The sequence below is a fragment of the Gymnoscopelus braueri genome (genome assembly GCF_963280865.1).
Source record: "Gymnoscopelus braueri genome assembly, chromosome: 14".
In the NCBI taxonomy this organism is placed as follows: domain Eukaryota; kingdom Metazoa; phylum Chordata; class Actinopteri; order Myctophiformes; family Myctophidae; genus Gymnoscopelus; species Gymnoscopelus braueri.
In genome coordinates, this window is record NC_137619.1 from 33,954,157 (window position 1) to 33,975,205 (window position 21,049).

Genomic DNA, 21,049 nt, shown 5'->3' on the forward strand with positions numbered 1-21,049 from the left:
ACAGACAGACAGACAGACAGACAGACAGACAGACAGGTCGCCAGATTGATACGGGAAGATTGACAGATAGATGGATATTGAGATGGGGCAGAGGGACAGAAACAGACAGGGAGACAGAAATAGACAAGTACTGAAGCCTACACGTAAGTACAGAACAGATAGACAGATAGAGAACTATAAATATACTATATCCTGTCTCACTTGTACTGTATTTGACCTCAGGTTCACACTCTACTATCACCCAAATAGACGAGAAACAATGACTCAGAGGAGTGCAAGCCCAAATAACATTTCCCTGACTAACCTTGAAGGTCTAAAGTCAACCTCTCAGCAAGGGACTATACACCACTATACACCACTTCCACAGCCGCAGCAGCACAGAAAGATAGTAAACAGCAAGGACAAAGTCCACACGCACTCGCACGCACACGCAATATATATAAAACCCACCTACTGTATTTCACCAACACTTAAAACTTACCCTATAAAGGGCATTAACATCCATGCAGGACAATATTCCTCCCTGAGCCAGCCTACTGTGTGTAGTATACAGGAGAGAAGACCCGGCTGAGCCAGCCTACTGTGTGTAGTATACAGGAGAGAAGACCCAGCTGAGCCAGCCTACTGTGTGTAGTATAGGATAGATTAGAAGACCCGGCTGCGAGATACAGCAGGCTGCAACTGGCTACTGACGTGAGAAACTCCCATGATAGAGTACACGTTATGCTACGCTGTCCCCTCCTCCTCTCCTCTCCTCTCCTCCTCCTGCCTCTCCTCCTCTCCTGTTAGTAAACACAGCAGCCTGCTGCCTGGAGCAGTGGCAGCAGCAATGGAGCAACCATGACATGTGACCTCTCATTCCCCAAACACACACACACACCCCCAGAAACACACACACACACACACACACACACACACACACACTCTCACACACACACACACACACACACACACACACACACACACACACACACACACACACACACACACACACACACACACACACACACACACACACACACACACACACACACACACACAAGGAATATGCATGATGACCAGAGCTGACCAGAGCTGACCACCAGACACACGTTGGAAGGAACACAACACCAGTCACACCCGTACACTGACAGCTGGCTGGCTTCTTGGTGTGTGTGTGTGTGTGTGTGTGTGTGTGTGTGTGTGTGTGTGTGTGTGTGTGTGTGTGTGTGTGTGTGTGTGTGTGTGTGTGTGTGTGTGTGTGTGTGTGTGTGTGTGTGTGTGTGTGTGTGTACTCCACATTAACCACATTAATAACCCTTGCGTCCTTTACTATGGGGCAAACATGGGTGAAAATAGCAGATCTACAAGCTCACAACCCGACTTGTTGTCAGCAAACTCATTGTGTGTAGAGCAAAAACAGGAGGAGGCCTAGCATAGAGCCCTGGGAGACTGCAGTCAACTATGTGTACGGTTCAAGTGGTTAATTGCCTCGTGTTTTAACAGGGTTTGATATGGAATTCAGCAGGCTTGCTTCAAAAGTCTTCTGGTAGACTGATACATTGTGTATCGCCACCAGCGCCGTGGTGACCAGCAGTGATGTCACCAGTGGTGCAATGGATGAAGCTGAGACGACTGGAGACCCCCCCCCCCCCTCCCCACCCCCCGATTCCACGAAAAGAAAACGCCAAAACAGCTAACAAAAGCTGGATAGGCACCACAGATCACTCCAGTAATGCTGCATTCACATGGCAGCTACAAAGATACAGGCTATACCATTCGTTTTCAATGGAAGCCAGCGACATGAAGATACAAAGATATACATCTGACATTTGTAGCCGCTGCAAAAGCTACAACAGCTAGTTCCAACGTCAGCTACAAAGCTACAAATGATTCTGTGTAGCTTTGTATCTTTTGTATCTGCCAATGTGAACGCAGCATTATTGCCGTATCTTATTTACAAAAGATTTTCCAGCGAGTTAACATGTGCAAGACAGCAGGACCAGACTGCATTCCAGGAAGGGTGTTCAGAGCATTATGCAACCCAGCTATCAGGAGTTGTCACAGATATTAACTAATCCCTCCTTGAGGGTAGAGAACCCTCATGTTTCAAATCAGCAACAATAATTCCAGTGCCAAAAAAAAAAGTCAGGTAACTGGTTTAAATAAGTGGCAACCCATAGCACTCACCCCCATGGTGAGCAGCGTCAAAGAGCTGATCAACGTACCATAGATCCCCACCAACATGCCATGTCCACAACACAACACACTACACCAGGGGTCTTCAATGTTTTTCAGGCCAAGGACCCCTTAGCTGAGAGAGAGATGAAGCAGTAGGGACCCCCACTACTTATTGTATACAATTGTGTTGCAGATAATTAAATTTCATAGATAGCTTCATAAACTTGTTTGACATACATTATCCTTTCAATTAATATGTTGGATTTGTGCTAATGTTAACCCCTCAATATTTAGTCAACTTGACCATTGGTTCTGTACTTGGTCTGCTTTTCCCTCTACACCAACTCTCCGAAAAAAGCCGGTCTACAAGCGGATCTGCTATTTCCAGCTAATGTTCCTCATCACACAAAGATTTGGCGGACCCCGAGAAGTTACTATGAGGACCCCCTGGGGGTTCCCTTACCCCCTGTTGAAGACCCATGCACTACACCCTTCCACCTGAAGAAGAGGAAGGGTGTTGGATCCTGGACTTTCCTTAAGCCACAATGAATTATTATAATTAATTAAGTAATTAATAGTTACTTAACATTTAGTTCAGAATTATTTGAAACTTAAGTAATGATTAACTAATGATGAAAACCATCATACCCGGTGGTCCTACCCCCGGGTAGGACCACCTATCCAGTGAGCCAGTCCAACTTGGGAGACCCCTGTCAGCCTAATACACAGCCATGCACCATATGGAAGTTTTGGAACAAACACCACCAGAGACCAACTCTCCTCGCTACTCCTACCCGCCTGTGAGCACTCATCCTGGGCATAGAAGCCACAAAAAGCAGGAATAACAGAAATTCATGTAAATAATTAGTTCATCGTTAATTAAGAGTTAATTACGTGTATGAATGTGCTAGTTATGAGTGAGTTGTGACCCTTTGAACTTCAGCTGAATTCTCGCAATTTACACACTCATAAACTCGCTTAGGTTTGGACACATCAATGGAGCATTCAAGCACTCATATGTTGCTAAGTTGTGGGTTTATGAGAATCATTAGCACCCAGTGTAAAAAGCATCTTCACAGCATCTTCAGTTTTGTGTGTTGTACGTTTGCGTGCTTGTTTGCACGGTTGGTTTACAGTTTGTGTGCTTGCGTGTGTATGTCCTTCCTGCCTTGTGTGTTTGTGTAACCCAGTTACAGTACATACACATGTATCTGCAAAGGAAAACCCGGTGTTAATTGAACTCTGGTAGTGTAAAAAACTGACCTCAATGGACCTGTAAGGGTTAACCCATTAAAACCTGAGGCTGATTCTAAAAATGTCTTCTAAATCCTAACAGTTTTCAGAAAACCCTATGTTGCTATATCAGTGGTTCTCAAACTTTGATATACATTTGGCCGCCGACCCCCATCTCAGAATATTTTGTTCCAGGGACCCCCAGAAGCAAAGATTAAAAGAGTTGAAAAACGTTGTATATATAAAATGTATATATTCAAAGATATGCAAATATGTTCAAGATGTTTTAAAATTAAAATTACAGATCTACAATATATGTATATATCTTATACAGTATCTTATATCTGGTATCTGCTTTTTATCTGCTATTTTTGACTAGCCAACACTGAAATGACACAGATGCTTTAGAGGATTTTACTGTGTACTCAGCACTGTATCTGGGTTGTTTCCCTGTGTGTCTCTCTGCAACTGACAGTCATACACATCTTCTTCAATGCGCCACGTGGCCTGGCTAATGGAGTCATTTTCTATCATTATGATGGTGTTTGTTACATTATGAGTGATTTTGTTACGTAGGCACAGATGGAACCATGGTGGACAGTGCCAGAGACAGTGATATAGACCAGTGTTGCCAGGTCTGCTTATTATATTTTCTGTAAAGTTGCTTGTAAATATACAGTAGGTAGTTGTGGGTTGCCTTTTTTTTTGGGGCTTGTTTTTAAAGTGTAGTTGCTTATTTGGGCTTGTTTCCTAATGTTGTTTAAACCAGTGGTTGTCAAACATTTTCTTGTCAAGGACCCCCTTCAAATTAAAAAGTATTTGTGACCCCTGTACCAGGATTTGTGTTGTTGCTGTCAAAATAAATAAATAAAATGTTTTCTAAATGTATTTTGAAAATAGCCGATCTACAAGCTCACACCACGTCGCATCGTGACGCATTATGAGCTTGTAGATCTGCTATTTTCAAATATCCAAAGTTTAAAGTGCTCATGTAGCCTAGTTGCTTCTTTTGGGCTTGTTTTCAAAGACCTAGTTGCTTATTTCTATCGCAAATTCTGGCAACACTGATATACTCAATATGTCATTAACAGGTCGCAGTGACACACAAAACCAAGTCTGTCTGTCTGTCTGTCTGTCTGTCTGTCTGTCTCTCACTCACACACACACGCAAGCACGCATGCACGCACACACACGCATGCACAAAACACACACCAAAAATGTGTTTTGGTGTGTGTTTGCATCACTGATACAGTATAAGACCTATTCATTCTCCCTGGGATTCTATTCAAGCCACATCTAAACCACCGTTTGGGGTATGCCACTATAATATTTGATTAACTGATAAATCATTGATACTTTACATACCAGCTGTCCTTTTTGTTTTTTGTTATGTATGTAATGTAATATTGAAATATTTTGTGAAAAAAAAAGAAAAATCAATAAACATATTGTTGAAAAAAGAAATTTCGCGACCATATGATGACGTATTTCCTAGTGAAACAGGGGCTGGTCAGTGTTGGGGGTGCGGTTCAATGAAACAGTCAGTGCAACCTGTTGCACAAAGATATCTATGATTGGCAAGACAGTGATGCAGTCAGGAACGAGGCGGAGTGCCAATAATCACGGCAAAGCCACCGTTGAGTGTAATATTGCGATTATACAACAGTTACCATCAAAATAAAACATAAAAATGTATTCATATTGTAGGGCATTTTGCTCTCAAAATAACCTTTCTGCAAGTGTTCTCTGTTATCCTGCAAATACAGGGGGTCTGACAGAGACAGAGTCCCTGTTTACTCAGCCAGTCCAGTCAGCGCTAGATAACTTTTCCCAAACTGAACACATAGAGAAACAAAACTGAACTGTTGGCTCAATCTCATTGTTATTAAGATATTCGATATAAATTGAAAAGAAATGTAATGCCCGATTTAGCTACTACTTCTGCAAACTTCCCATGCAAACTGCTAGCCTAGCCACTTAGCCGGCTCTGCTCTGCCGATACTGTCTGATCAGCACAATTGTTTTTTATATTTTGATTAGTTTCATTATTTGAGAACAGCTACTGTAGGTGTGCTGTCATTTTGAGCACGGGTAGATTATACATATAAGAAATGACTGTAGGTACAACATAGCGTTCTGTAAAATGCCTAATTTATACCTGCAGAAAAGTATCCTTGAGCAAGACAATGACATCACGAATGTACATTTTTGAGTGAGTGTGTAGTCTACTGTATGTGTGGGAGAGTATTCAGTATATGGTATGGTAAAACTATAGAAAAAATCACACCCAGTGTGAAGTGGGCGGTGTGGTCATCACAGTGGTCATCATAGTGATGGAAGCTCACTTAAAAATTTTTTTTTTTTTTTTAAGTGCATAATCCTATTTATAGGTTATTAATGTCATCATGTGTCTCACTAGCCAATCACAGTGCTGAATAGAGTCAGCCAATAGAGTCAGCCAATCACAGTACAGCTAGGGGTGTACTAATGAGCCAATCACAATACAGCTAATGAGGTGTCCCAACCCCACTTATAGGGGTGGCTACACCGCCCAAAAATCACACCCAGTGTGAAGTGAGCGGTGTCATCACAGTGATGGAAGCTCACTTAAAAAAAATTGATTTTTTTTTAAGTGCGTGGTACTATTATTAATTTCATCATGCGTGTCGCTAGCCAATCAAAGCAATGGGTCTGAATAGAGTCAGCCAATCACGGTACAGGGAAGGACGGAAAGGGTGTGAATAGAGTCAGCCAATCACAGTACATCGAAGGACGAATTCCCAACCCCACTTATAAGAGCGGCTACACCGCTCAAAAAAGGGGGATTATGATTAGGTAGGGAATGCGAGTCTGAAAAGATGGGTTTTAAGTGTGGTTTTAAACATGGTGAGGGTGGTGGCAGCTTTGATGTGAGCTTGTAGGGCCACTGAGAAGGCCCTATCGCCCCAGGTTCGTTTCTTATTTTATATATATTTATATATCTATATATATATATCATGTCTACATGTGTGTTTCGTGGTTGGGGTCTTTTACTGGGATGTCTCTCTGTGTGAAAACACACTAGTGCCTGTTGAAGTGGGCTCTCGTGCAACTATGCAGTGAGTGACAGACAGACAGTAGGAGAAAGACAGGGAGAGCTGAGTGGCAACTAGATAGAGGGATGGAATTTCAATGAAGTGAAGTATTCTTATCTCAGCCCGGGCCCCTGGTATGAGGCGAATGGGCTTTCTGGACATACCCCTCTTTACTTTTCTTCCTGGAAAGCATCAAAGCTACAAGCATGTATCTCATTAAAAGAAAAGACAGACAGATTATTTGGTCTCCAGACGTAAAAAAAAAAAAGTCTCTGTTTTGGCACAGTGGTAAGTTCCTGTCCACCACTACTGGAGAGACTGCGGTTCAATTACTAAAGCCAGGTCGCTGTTGCTGCACCTGCACCTGCATTAGCGACTCCTATGGGCTGGTCGGGGTGCCTGTTCAGCAGCAAGTGGAACGGGGAGGTATAGCCAGTGGCGGCCTTTCCTATGTTTCACCCGTTTCAATTGAAACGGGCCCCCAACCTCAGGGGGCCCCCCAGAAAGATTTTATTTTTATTTTAATTTTTTTATATATTTTTTGACTCGCATCCCAGTCCGGGGTCCGCCTCTGGCTGGCCGACGTCCAAGAATTTCATGCAAGAAGAGGATGTAGATCTGATTGAATCAGGGCTCAGCTCAAGTGAATCATGTGAGTGAGTTGTTTTAGCTGTCTGTCCATGGTGGAAGTAGCCTGACACTCAGACTGAATTTTCATTTCGTTTCACTCCATTATTCAGTCTGAAAGCCCTCTCAATGCAGCGGAGTTCTGAGATGGGGGCGTGGCCAAAGTGGGACTCCACTATGAACCAACGCGATTGGTTCATACTGGATTGTCCCGATCCCGATTTGTCGTACAGATTTTCAACCGAGAAACACCCGCCTTCGAAGGCGTCACCAGACCCTGAATGCTAGGCAAAGGATTCAGGGGGTGGAGCCAGGCTATGGTGGAAGTGCAGATAGCCTAATTAATTTACTTCGAAAATGCATCATTATGGATTGTGGAAGCAAACCAACTTCAGTCCACAAATAATTTTTGGATAAAAAAAAAAAAAAGGAAAAAAAAAGGGGGGGGTTTCCGGGGGGGTGCATATGGGGCCCCCATATGAGCTCTTGAAACGGGCCCCCAGATCATTAAGGCCGCCCCTGGGTATAGCGTGTTCCTCCACATGTGTTATACCCTCCCGTCAAACTCCTCCCTGTCAGGTGAAAAGAAGCGGCTGGCCACTCCATGTGTTTTGGAGGAGATGTGATTGTTTACATCCTCCACAGACCGAACAGTAGGGGATGGCAGTGACTATACAAACATGGAACAGGGTGTCTGGTGGCTCAGCCAGCTAGCACACAGACCATGCTCCTTGTAGTGTTTTTATACACAAATACATTCTAATTGTGTGTAATGCAAACGGTGAGGTTCTCCTATAAGCCCTCCCAGGGTTTCTTACCTCACCGGCATTTCTGTCGTCTTTTCTAAGAAAGAAGTAGTATTCTATGGATATGTATATAATTCCTGTTGTGCAAATCATCAAATAAATGAAATAAATCAAGGACCAAGTGAATCAATCCACCTGTCTTGTCTCACAGGTCTCTCCTCTCTCTGCCCTTGGTTTTCTATATTTCTACACTGACATCTGAAATAAAAAAAGATTTATAAAAATGTGGGTGGAACTGGCAATGACTAACATTGTGGAGAACATTTAAAAACACCTAATCGGTTTTCTGTCTTCAATAATTAATGCTCCACAGTAGTACAAAGTTTATACTGTTAGGTCAGTTCAATGGTAATATGCATATATACGCAAACATCTGAGTAGAAGGTGCAGAAAGCATAAAAGGTAAGCTTGGATTTGTGAATGCTCCTACACATCTTTATTCATAATAAGGTATATGTAGGATTGTTTCAGTGTGCATGCTTCCTCTTGGAGAAATCAAGTAACATTTTGCACATTTCAGTGACAAACTATAAATGTGGCACGGAGCACCACAGTCTATGCAAGGGACGGATCAACAGATACAGATACTTTTTTTCCAAATAGTAGGATTGGTGCAACTGAGAATGTCATAGTAGGTATGAGAATAGTCATCCCCTTGATTTTGAACAATTTCTTCTGATGGAAATACACTTCTAGCCTGAAATCTCCCAAAAAAATACCTTTATCCACCACATTCAGCATTATGCATACTAATGTGCTGTACACTGAAAATAGCCAATCTACAAGTTCACATCGGCTATTTTTGGCACGATGAAGTATACAGTAAATTGGCTACAGTATAACTGCTATGCCATAGTCTCTCTCTCTCCTCAAGTTGCATTCAAACTACAACAACAACAGCAGCACCTTACCTCAACCAAGACTGTCAATTAGCCAAAGGATTCCAGTCCATATCTACCAGTAGATCAGTTGGATCCACCTTCCACACATGTCTGCACGTAGGCTAGATCCACCCTCTATCTGGAGGTCATCAAATCCCCATCAGGACCAAACTGGCATATAGCCACACACTTGTTACGAACCCCAGAATTCCACCGTTTTCTGTAGATGCCCCAATATCTATTCCCCCTTGATCTCTCTATACCGCCCTAAACCCCTTTGTCTCTTGCGGTCTTACATAGTTAGCTATTCTGCTAGTGCTGCTAGACCCAGTGTGTGGGGTTGTTTGTCTTAATGGCAAGTAGACTTCCTCCAATTCTTTCCCAACTTAGTTTTCCTGCCCTGTGCCGGTCAGTTTTCCTGGGCTGGGCTAAATTTAGGAACCACACAAGGTAAAGTGGAAAAGAGTAGAACAGGAAATGTGTTACAATACATATGAGGGAGCTGTTGTTCTCTGCTCTGTGTGTGTGTGTGTGTGTGTGTGTGTGTGTGTGTGTGTGTGTGTGTGTGTGTGTGTGTGTGTGTGTGTGTGTGTGTGTGTGTGTGTGTGTGTGTGTGTGTGTGTGTGTGTGTGTGTGTGTGTGTGTGTGTGTGTGTGTGTGTGTGTGTGTGTGTGTTGCGAATCTTCCCATCTTTTGTCCCATCCCATCAGTGGTGCGAGTACATTTACTCGATTTTCAATACTTTTACTTCTACTCCACTACATCTCAAAGGCAAATATTGTACTTTTTACTCCACTACAATTATTTGAAAACATTAGTTACCAGTTACTTTGGAGATTTTGATTATAATTACTCTGCTCTATATACAATATACAGGCTATTTGAAAATAGGCGATCTACAAGCTCACAACGCGTCGCATGTGAGCTTGTAGATCGGCTATTTTCAACTGATTTGTATACAATTAAAAAAACTTGAAATGGTACATTCTGCATAATGAGTACTTTTACTTGTGTTACTTTAAGTATATGTTGATGCTAATACTTTTGTACTTTTACTCAAGTAAATTCTGAACACCAGACTTTTACTTGTATTTCTACATTGAGGTATCGATACTTTTACTCAAGTAAAAATTGTGAGTACTTCTTCCACCACTGAACCCCATCTCACTGAACAACCATACAGTCCTATAATTTACTTCTCAAATCATACTTTTATCACAACCGTAATCTGCTTTAATAAGAAATGTAATCTGTATGTTATGCCCCAACACTCTCTCCGCTCTCTCTTGCTGTTCTGTCAGCTAATCAGACAAAGTGATGAGCATGAGAGAGGGAATGATGAAATAAATGATTTGTTAAATGAGTGTTTAAAAGTGTCGTTACTTACTTCGACAGTACATGTGTATTTAGCCAAAGGCAAAAGGGAACAAATGAAACTGAGTGAGAGACAAAGGAATTACGCAGGGAGTGTCTGTGTGTGTGCCTGTGTGTGTGCCTGTGTGTGTGCCTGTGTGTGTGTGCGTGTGTGTGTGTGCGTGTGTGTGTGTGTGTGTGTGTGTGTGTGTGTGTGTGTGTGTGTGTGTGTGTACGTATGTGTGCGTGTGCATGTTCCTTTTCTTGTTCCTGTGTGCATGTGTGTGAGGGTCAACCCATCCCACTCTAGTGACGTTGTACACATTGTTTTGTCTCCTTCGTTTTCAAAAAAAAAAAAGAAAAGAAATCCCGCTAATCAAAAACAATGACTGCATATCCTGCTGTCTGGACATGCTAGTGTGGACACACATCGCTAGGGGGTTTTGAACAAAATGAGCCTCCAAGTGCTCCCAGTCAATAATGGCATTAGTCAACAAAACGTATGGGATTAGAATTTCACATGTGCCCCTGTGTCAAAATTGTCAAGTGAACATCCCCCCTCGTAAGCACCAAAGTGTGCGGTGCGGTCTAATGAACCCATACCGTCCTTATTCTGGGGTCGAACATTCTGCAAAAACAGCTGATCTACAAGCTCACAACATCTCGCAATGTGACGCGTTGTGTGAGCTTGTAGATTGGCTGTTTTCAGCAAAGATATTTGGTGTGTAGAGGGAAAAAGGAGTGGACCTAGTATAGACCCTTGGGTCCAACTATAGGTTTTAAGTGGTTTAATTACATCACTGCCCTATTGTGGCTTTAGTACCAGCCTTCACCTGAGAACAGATATGCTCACATACATTGTCCCTCGTCACAAAGGGAAAGTACTCATGACCTCAACATTGTGTAATGATTTTTCTTGGGCCTTTTCTTTTAATTTCACCCTTTTTAGTCTAGCCTAGTTGGGTCCTATGTAATTGTTTTGGTTTCCTGCTGTTTTTTATGCCATGCTTTTAAACCCCTGTAGTACTCTGAGATTCGCTCTGAGACCTGAGGTCGATTCTACAAATGTCTTCTAAATCCAAACGTTTTCTGAAAAACATATGTTACTCTATCAGTGGTGCTCAAACCTTCTCATGTCAAGGACCCCCAAAATTATATGTATTTGGCCATGGACCCCCCGCCCCCCCCCCCCCCCACCCGCATCTCAAAATATTTTGTTCCAGGGACCCCCAGAAGCAAAGATTTGAGTTGAAAATGTTTGATTTAAAAAAGGTAAATGATCAAAGATTTGCTAACATTTTAAAGATTTTTCAAAAATAGCAGATCTACGAGCTCGTATATCTGCTATTTTTGAATAGCCAAAGTATAAAATAATGGTAAGTGGATGAAATCTTAAATGACATAGTTGCTGTCCCGGTCTTAATGGGTTAAGTGTAAAAATTGACCCAAAGGGACTCATATGGCTACTGTACCCCGCTTCATGAAAAATATAGTTTATATGTCACTGTGCTGCTGTGTAGTTCAGGTAATCTATACTAGGGCTGTGTCAGAGGAGGTGTCTGCAATTTGGTATAACGGAACAATTAGTGTAAGTATTGCCTATTCATGACATCAGCTGAATCAAATTGCTTTCTGTTCAGTTGTTTCCTTGGTACTGTATGACTTGTCTAAAAATACTCCTGAAAAACAAAAGAAAGTGCATAAAACATGCAATTTCCCAAGCGTGGGACATGTTTAGAGAGGACATACTACTGTGAATATTCAGAGACCAGACACTCATTTCAATTCCAGGTGTAAATGTAATCTGGCTAAATAAATCCCATCTATAGTAGATACTGTACAATCTACTGTACTGTACTGTACTGTACTGTACTGTACTGTACTGTACTGTACTGTACTGTACTGTACTGTACTGTACTGTACTGTTAGTCCACACATGGGATCAGGATTCTAGGATCAAAAGGCATTCCGGATTCTTTTAGCATGAGGTCAGGTACTGTACCTGAAAACAAAAATGTGCCCGTGTTTTTCTTTGAATGCTTGCTGTAATGATTTTGAAATCGATCAGGTAGGTTAGAGCAGTGGTTCTCAACCCCCCCCCCCCCCCTTTGGGGGGGAGGGGGGGCAGATTACAGTAAGGACTTTTTAGACCTTTTTAATACCTATTAAAAAGGCTAAGCAAAAGACCATTACTGCATCAAAAGTAATCAGCAAACAAACAAACATTGGCCAAATTGTCAAATTATATAAGAAAAAGGCAAAAAATAGCCGATCTACAAGCTTGTAGATCTGCTCTTTTCACAATATTTATCTGTGGAACCGAGTCAAACTAAATTGAATGCCTCAACTCCGACATTCCAAGTGCTTGTCAGGGTGGGGGGTCCCCAGTTCAGATATGATTATTTTGGGGGTCACAGCCTGAAAAGGTTGAGAATCACTGGGTTAGAGGTCTGGACCTACCAGAAGGCTGTCTCTCTTTTGTTGCTGGAAAATCTGGTCTCAGCCACAGCTTCCCTAAAAAAAAGAAGGCAAAAAACAACAGCTTTTACTTCATTTATAATTCTTTGATTCTTTGATTTGAAAACACCATCAAAACCACAGTTCAGTGGGCTCTTCCAAATACAGAAGACAAACCCCACAGGAATGAAGGTTGTTAGGAAAAGAGAAATGTTGAGATGACCAAAACATAGAACTTGTTATTGAATCAATGCAAATTGTTTATTTACACACAATGATTACAAAACTAAGAACACCAAAATATAGCTTATGATGCAAGGCCTGTAGAGCTAGTTCAGGCAGACAACTCAAAGGAGCACCAATTCCTGCTTGAGTTTACCACTAGCATTTACAACTTAGTTGCCCATTCTAGTGCAATTTTCTTGTGGTAAACTGAAATGTCCAACTTTATGAGTTGAAGACCAAATGCATCACAAGCCTTGATCCCTTCCATCTTAAGAAAAGTCTAAATAAGCTCTTGTGACCTTTTCAAGTTTTGCTGAGTTGTCCATGGGAAGGTCTTCATAATTCATAACCAATAGACTGTCATAACTGTCCCTTTTCCAGAAGGTGGCATAAACATTTCCTGTTCCGGGTCAGTTTTCCATAGCTTCATTTGATTGGCTCAGCAGCAGATTTGAACTGAAACATGCAACACCTTCATAATGTGTGTCTGGTATAACAATATCTCAAACGTGAATTTTGAAGCTATGTGCTTTTAAAATGTATATTATATCCTTGTGTGGTTCCAAAATCATGTAAGTGTTTTGATTAGTAAAGATGATCTTGTGTTAATCATCAGCCTTTGTTTGCTACAAAGCTTATTGTCTTAATGTATCTAAAACCCAATGATAAAATTCTATTGGAAACCTGCTGTGGGAAGCCATGGCGGGAGTAACTCCCATCTACCACATAGGGAGTTTACTGGGGGAAAGGGGGTGTGTGAATTATGGGCAACACTTCCTGTTCAAAAAGGGTCATATTAGGCTGCCTACTTGACTTACCCTAGAAGATCTCCCTCCACACAGCTGATTAAAATGAATGATCAATGCTTATTATCAAGCGCTGAAGTCACTTAAAAAACACCATTTAAACCCCATGCAACGATTCAGGTGCCACAGCAGCAACAGCAGCCAGTAAGAATGCAACACAGGACAGGAGTTATAGGCTACTGCTAAGAGCAAGTGTCAAGAGCCATTGATCATTAATTTGAATCAGCTGTGTGGAGGGAGATCTTGTAGGGAAAGTAGGCAGACTAATGTGAGCCCTTTTGAATTCTGTCAGGTTGTGTTCCCACATTATTATTGACTGACAGGGATCACTCAAATTAATTGAATGACAGGAAGTGATGCCCATAATTCATGCAAGGCCTCATGGGACACTGGAAACTTGTGGTATGGCATCATTCCTGTTAGGATATAGGATTCTATGACTGTGATTGGGTGTGCCTCGGGGCATGCTGGGAAGTCTCACCCATTTGGGACACTACAATGTGATGAGTCAACAACATGATGTAATTCAAGTCTTGTATTATGCCTGGCCTACTTGTTGTTAACTAGTTGTACTAGTTGTACGAACGCTTGTTTTATTGTTGTATTGTTTTATTGGATCTTGTTTAGTCGATACAATTATTTGTTTTAGCTCCTGCTCATTTGACTTTGCTATTTTGTCTCATCTGTTTAAGGAAATAGGTAGCTGATATATTGCACTTTTACCTTAGCGTATACTCTTGGTTGCTTGTTTTTGCAGAAAATGCACTTAAGACTTCTGGTGATTAGTAGTTTTCGTTCCCTACCTATGTTGAATGCACTTATTGTAAGTCGCTTTGGATAAAAGCGTCTGCTAAATGACTGTAATGTAATGTAATGTCATGTAATGTAATATGCAACTGGAGAAAGAAGCTGCCTCATTCTTCACTGTCTGTACTTTGAAAAGGACCACTGCATTAGACACAGGTTTATCTGATTACATATTGGAAACACTTTGGTGAGTTATTGCTTTTCATCTGGTGTCTGCACCTTTTGATCTTATATTCACAACACCTGACAAGTTAGTGCAAGCAACTCCAACAGTACACATCTGTGAAACCATGTCGGGCCAACTTTGCTCTCACTGCCAATCCATGAATGGACACACACACACACACACACACACACACACACACACACACACACACACACACACACACACACACACACACACACACACACACACACACACACACACACACACACACACACACACCTGACTTCTCCGTTTCTCATCATCATTTCAATTCCCCAGATTCTTTCTCAGAACTCAACACCCAGGCATTACTTCAAAGAGTTAAAATAGTCACATTAACCTTTTCCCTAATATCCCTATTTTGCACATTATTATAAAAAAAATGTTACACTACTGAAAAAATGTTTTGTGCCAGGGACCCCCAGTAGAGAAGAGTTGTAGCAGATGTACAAGCTCGCAGCGCGGCACGAAGCTTGTATATCTGCTATTTTTTAATGGCCAACACTAAAATCAAAAATGATGCTTTTCGGTTAAATGACAACATTCAAACTGGATACACTGTTATCAACGAGCGAGCACACACACACACAGGAAACGGACTGAAAGCAAGCAATACATGTTCTGTTCCCTCCTCTCTATTTGCTGCAGTTCAAATGGCCTCTTCTAACCAAAACATAACCCTTTCTCTCTTAGTCCATTACATTATGTCCTTCTGCAAATGAACTGTGATCATCAGTACAGGCAGTGGAACTAAAGATACAACTTTACGTGGACTGGCAATCTACCAGAATGTATTTTCTGAGCGCACGTACACGTAAACACACATACGCACGCACACGCACACACACACACACACACACACACACACACACACACACACACACACTATAAATAGATTCAGAGTTTAGTGGAAACGAGCCGAGGTGCATGACTGCTCTGTAAATAACTGTGTGTAGCCTTGGTGGAGATAGGAACAGAGGGAAGAAAAGGAGATAAAAAGAGAGAGAATAGCCTTGTCTAACTGTCTTAATGGTGGGATGAAATGTCCATGATTGTAGCATAAATGTGGCAAGATCATCATAACTGTAAGCGTCTGTGAATGAGCCAGTCCACACCGTCGTATATAGGCTATGACGGAATTCTCAATGAGTTGGCTGTGTGGTATATTGTTACAACTAAAGACACGTTAAAAAAAAGGGACGGTCATTGTTTGATGTAACAGAAACTACTGTACTACCTGTAGACATTGGCATACTGTACATCGGCTATTTGCGGCAAAGAATTTAGTGTAGAGGGAAAAAGGAGGAGGCCTAGTATAGACCCCTGAGGGACTCCGCGTTCAACTAATTATATAGGGTTTAAGTGGTTAACAAGACATTACAGCTGATTTTGACAGCTGCAGCATAACTGAATACTTCCACTTGATGGCGATAGCTGAGTTACTCCTAGCTGTAGGTAACACTGCAACAGGTTGTGTTTCTTCTCTCAGTGATGATCATGGTTGTGTTTTTAGCCCAAGTGTGTTACTGTACCTCCGTGCTGTTTCCATTTTTCCCTAATAAAGTATTCAATCAATCAATTTGTTTCTAAACTTCTAACCGATCATGAATTACTTAGTAAGTTAGCTGTGGTATAAGCAGGACAATGCACTGGGAGCAAATCAGTCCTGAGAAAATAACTGTACTTCACAGAGCAGAGCAGACCTGATTCCCTATGAACCTATAGAGCATATAGCCTGAGCACTGGGGCCCTACTCTGGACTAAAAGTGGTCATGTTTTGCCAACAGGGCCCCTAGACTATGTTGAACACATTGCATGAGCATAGAGGGACAGAGACAGAGAGGGAGTGAAGAAACTTTATGGGCAGAGTAATGTGATTCAATAACGACATAATCAAAGGAAGAATGAAAACTACGTTTTGAGGTACTGGTCAAAATAGTTGAAAATCCTCTTCTAATCCACACTACGGTTTACTGAGAAATGTCCACTGGAATGTTAGTATGCTGTAACAATGCTATCAGCTGAGCTAGCCAGTAACTGTTGACCCCCTGCTTCCAGCACCCTTCCTCTGACCGAGCCCATCTTGGAATTCAGCCTGCATCATGATCTGAACTACACACATTTAAAGTTTTGTGGTAGTGACTGCATCTTATACTGATGTGATGCTATAGCGGTGACAATATCTGTCCACAGGCACAAACGACAACAACAACTGAACATTATGCCAGCCATGCTGTCGCGACTGGTAAACACAAGGGAAGCAGTCAAAACAATATCCTTTCCTCTCCTCATATGCCATCTACAGGCAAAAGTTGTTCTGTATCTTAGTTTTCTATGATGGTTTGTGGTGTAATTTAGGCAGTGGTGTAAAGTAACAAAGTACATTTACTCAAGTACTGTACTTTAGTACACTTTTGAGGAATTTTTACTTTACTTGAGTATTTCCCATTTTCAATACTTATACTTCTACTCCACTACATCTCAGAGGCAAATATTGTACTTTTTACTCCACTACAAATATTTGAAAACTTTAGTTACTAGTTACTAGATTTTGATTATTATTACAAAACATACATTAACCACTTCTGCCCTATGCATGCTTAGGCTATTTTCAAAGCATCTCTTTTTATACAATTGGCTTGTGGTTCGACACTTCCTGTTTATCAGCATTCTGTGTTGAGTTTAGTTCTAGCAGGTACGTGTCCAATTTTCTACACATTTTGCCGAAAAATCTATCATGCCTGTAGCCATTGCATAGTCTACTTTTAATTGTTCATCATACATTTGTATTAGTTTTTTTTTGTCCATATTTGACGCACTAAATGATTACGTTACATGATTACGCAACATCTTTCCACCGCGCGTGTCGTATGTTACAGCGCATTTGGTTACCTATTGTCAAACATTTTGTTTATATGTTATATTGCAACTTTGTTTATATTGTTATATAAGCACAGTTTGGAAATATATTCACACTTATCCAGGTCCCGGTATAGTAGGAAAATGTAGTCCAGTCTACTTTATTTTGTCACTCATTTATTTTGTGTTACAGCTCATCACCGCTGTCACTGTCTCATTCACAGGGAGTCCGTAGAGAGGAAGAGAGAACAGGACTGATAAGGATGGTATGTGACCTTGTGACTAGTGAATGGTGTCTCCCTTTTCATCAACTCCCCCTCCACCACCACACCCCGCCACCTCCCAATTTACAGCCAACACTGACAACAGGAGAAGTATTACTGTTGCTGCTATTGTAAATCACTGACGCCTAGTACTCCTTTGCTACACTAAAAACTCAGTGTGTTTGTATGTTGCCCGTCCACAAGTGTGTCAGTCAGTCAGACAGACAGACAGACAGACAGACAGACAGACAGACAGACAGACAGACAGACAGACAGACAGACACATCTTTAGAGAATTTCTAATTGCCAAGTGGAGTGTGTCTGTATGCGCTAGTCATGCCTCCCACTCTCCATAACTCTCTTATCATATTTTACCAGAGCTGTATAATACATTTGAATGGGTAATAACAGGCTGTCATGGTGTGATGCATGCTCTCTTTCACACGCACGCACGCACGCACGCACGCACGCACGCACGCACGCACGCACATTCTACTCCTTAGAATTGGACAGTGTGCGCGCATACACACACACACACACACACACACACACACACACACACACACACACACACACACACACACACACACACACACACAATATGAAATACCCTTTAGCTAATTAAAATAAGGCTTGTTTTCACTGAATGGACTTACAGACCTTTTACTTTCCTTAATTTCTATCTATGTCTTTATTACTTACTGATGCCTTATAAATATGCTTTCTTCAAAAAAAAATCTAAACTGCTGGGGATTTAGCCCTCTCTGATTCACTCTAAAAGTCAAAGCCCCTCCGACACAAATAATTCATTAGAGCGAGGAGGGGGACAGACAAAGGGACATTGGCTGAGGATGCCGGTGGTTCCAAGGCAACGCAACATTGATTGTGGACAGTCACAATGCATAACACGTACTGTACACTCCCCCCCCTCCCCCCAACACACACACACACACACACACACACACACACACACACACACACAGCCCTGATGCATTTTGGCACAATTATAAGAAATCACTGTCTATTCAAGAATGAATAGACAGCACACATCGGTATGTAGGCGCACAAAAACACAGACCCAAACAACCCCAACTTCTGTGGGCAAGGTTGTTTATCAGGTTGACCTTGATACTGGGTTCAAGAGGTGTGTGCCCTCCAGACTCCAGACATGGCAATACTTTGGCTTAGCTAAAAGTCACTGCCAATAACAAACAGAAACACTGTCTTGTAAAGCCCTGGTAAAGGTCATGATCAAGGAACAACATTTAGAGGCATAACATGATAAAATGCCATTAGATGGATGCTCTAAAACCAAGATGTTTTACAGGACTATCAGTGCATATTATTATATTATAGATTAGATTAGCTCTACTCCTTAGAATTGGACGGAACATAAATGGGCAGTTTTGCTAGTTCAATTTGATGATCAGTATTTTATATGATAAATTAGCTTCTTACTGCTTACCATTTTTCAATTTGGCTATCCTCTTCCTGTTTGATGATAATTTTGTGCATTTATGTTGCATTAAAGAAGAATTAGCAGACAGGATAATTGAGTGTTAACAACAAATTATCAGTTAATTATTGATTGGCAACAACCCCTTGTAGCCTCAGTGTCACTGTTTCAATAACCCATTAAGGATTGGAATAGATTTTTGATCCCATGGCTTATTAATATTATATTATTACTAGCTAGGGGGGCTAGCCCCTCCTAGTCGTTTGGTTATAATTAGTTAGTTGATGCTCGTTAGTTGATAGGTCGTTAGTTGATTAGTCTTTTTTGTAGATTTTTTCCCCCCCATGCACATATCTTATAAACTCTCAACATTAGAATGTTCAGTTCTCAAACTCACCAACCTTAAAATGCTGGTTTCTGCATTGTATGTGAGTGTGGCAAACAACATTTTACAGATTTGTTCAAGTTTCAACGTTCTTTAGGCCTATTTGTTACGACTTGTTAGCAGGTACATAAGAGTAACATTTACTTTTGTTCGGCTCCTTCGACACTGCAGCAGTGTTTTTGATTAGTTAATTACGGTATATCAGCTAATCCATTTCTTTAGTCGAGGACAGCCCTAATCATTATCCATCTACACTGACCACAAAGTGTGGTCAGAGTAAATATTATTGTTTCTCAAACATTCAGTCAGAAGGTACACAACTGTAAGTCCATCATTTAATGTGTAGCACATGAGCTCTTTACAAAACATTCCAGCTGTTATATCCATTTAAAATCATATCCATTACCCAATTTTACAATAAGAAGCTACACTTGAATGTGTCCCTAAAAAACAGCCTGTTGCAAAGGTCTACATGTAAAATATCCAGTAACCAAGGTGAGTTTAAAGGTAGGGTAAGTGATTTACTTTGGTTAAAATAAGTGTTAAATAGCTCTATATTCTGATAGTACTCATTGCTATAGAGTGTTTGTTCAGTAAAAGGAGTCTCCCATGTCTCTCCAGCTCTTTATTAAACCGAAAATGTATTTTCAGTGCTCTCTCCTGATTGGCTGAAATGTTGTCACCTACCGACTATATTCTGTTTACTGAAGAGCTGGAGAGACCCCTGTGACCGAAACAAACGCTCTGTAGCAATGATTACTATCAGAATATAGTAATTTAACCTTTTTAACAAAACAAAAAAGATTACCAAAAAATATCACATACCCTACCTTTAACTTTCAAAACAACAAATATTTAGACTTATGTCTTGCCATTATCCAACTTTGGAACCAAACTGCATATGATTTATCTTACAGTACCTTAAAGTTGCTTCTTCTTATAATAATTCCCCCTCAGTAGTAGCTACTGTAGTTGTGGTCATGTTATAATGATTGGCTAAAGCAAGTGCTACTGCGTGTAATGCCGGCTGACCGACTCTCACTCTCAGCAAGCTATGAAGATAAACAGACAGATATGGTGAGAGCGGAATGGAGAGAGAGAGAGAGAGAGAGAGAGAGAGAGAGAGAGAGAGAGAGAGAGAGAGAGAGAGAGAGTGGGGGCAGAGAAGGGGGGGGTAGAGGCGCATAATGATTGATTACAGCCCTCAGTGGCTCTGTGCCTGTACCCTCTCCTGTCTTTCAGTCCGTCTGATTCTCTGCCATCTCTCTGTCTACTGTCTCACATCTGTGTTCGTCTAAATCTGTCTCATGTCAGTTGAGTTCAAGTTTATTGTCATAATGTGACAATAAACTTGAGCTCACATATTACGCACCACGGTACTGTACTGTAATGTCAATGCTTACTTGCATGCTTCCTCCAGACGCTTGAATTACCGCAACCCATTATAACCAG

The 21,049-nt window shown here is 41.3% G+C and overlaps 1 protein-coding gene across 1 annotated transcript in view; it reads right to left on the bottom strand.

Moving 5' to 3' along the window:
• The window catches only part of rasgrp3 (RAS guanyl releasing protein 3 (calcium and DAG-regulated)), a 50,267-nt gene extending 41,165 nt beyond the window's left edge, over positions 1–9,102 (bottom strand). The window contains exon 1 of the mRNA XM_080449974.1: positions 8,812–9,102. The gene's annotated coding sequence lies outside the window, so the exon portion shown is untranslated. The remainder of the gene's footprint in view (positions 1–8,811) is intronic.
• Positions 9,103–21,049: the final 11,947 nt, after the last annotated feature.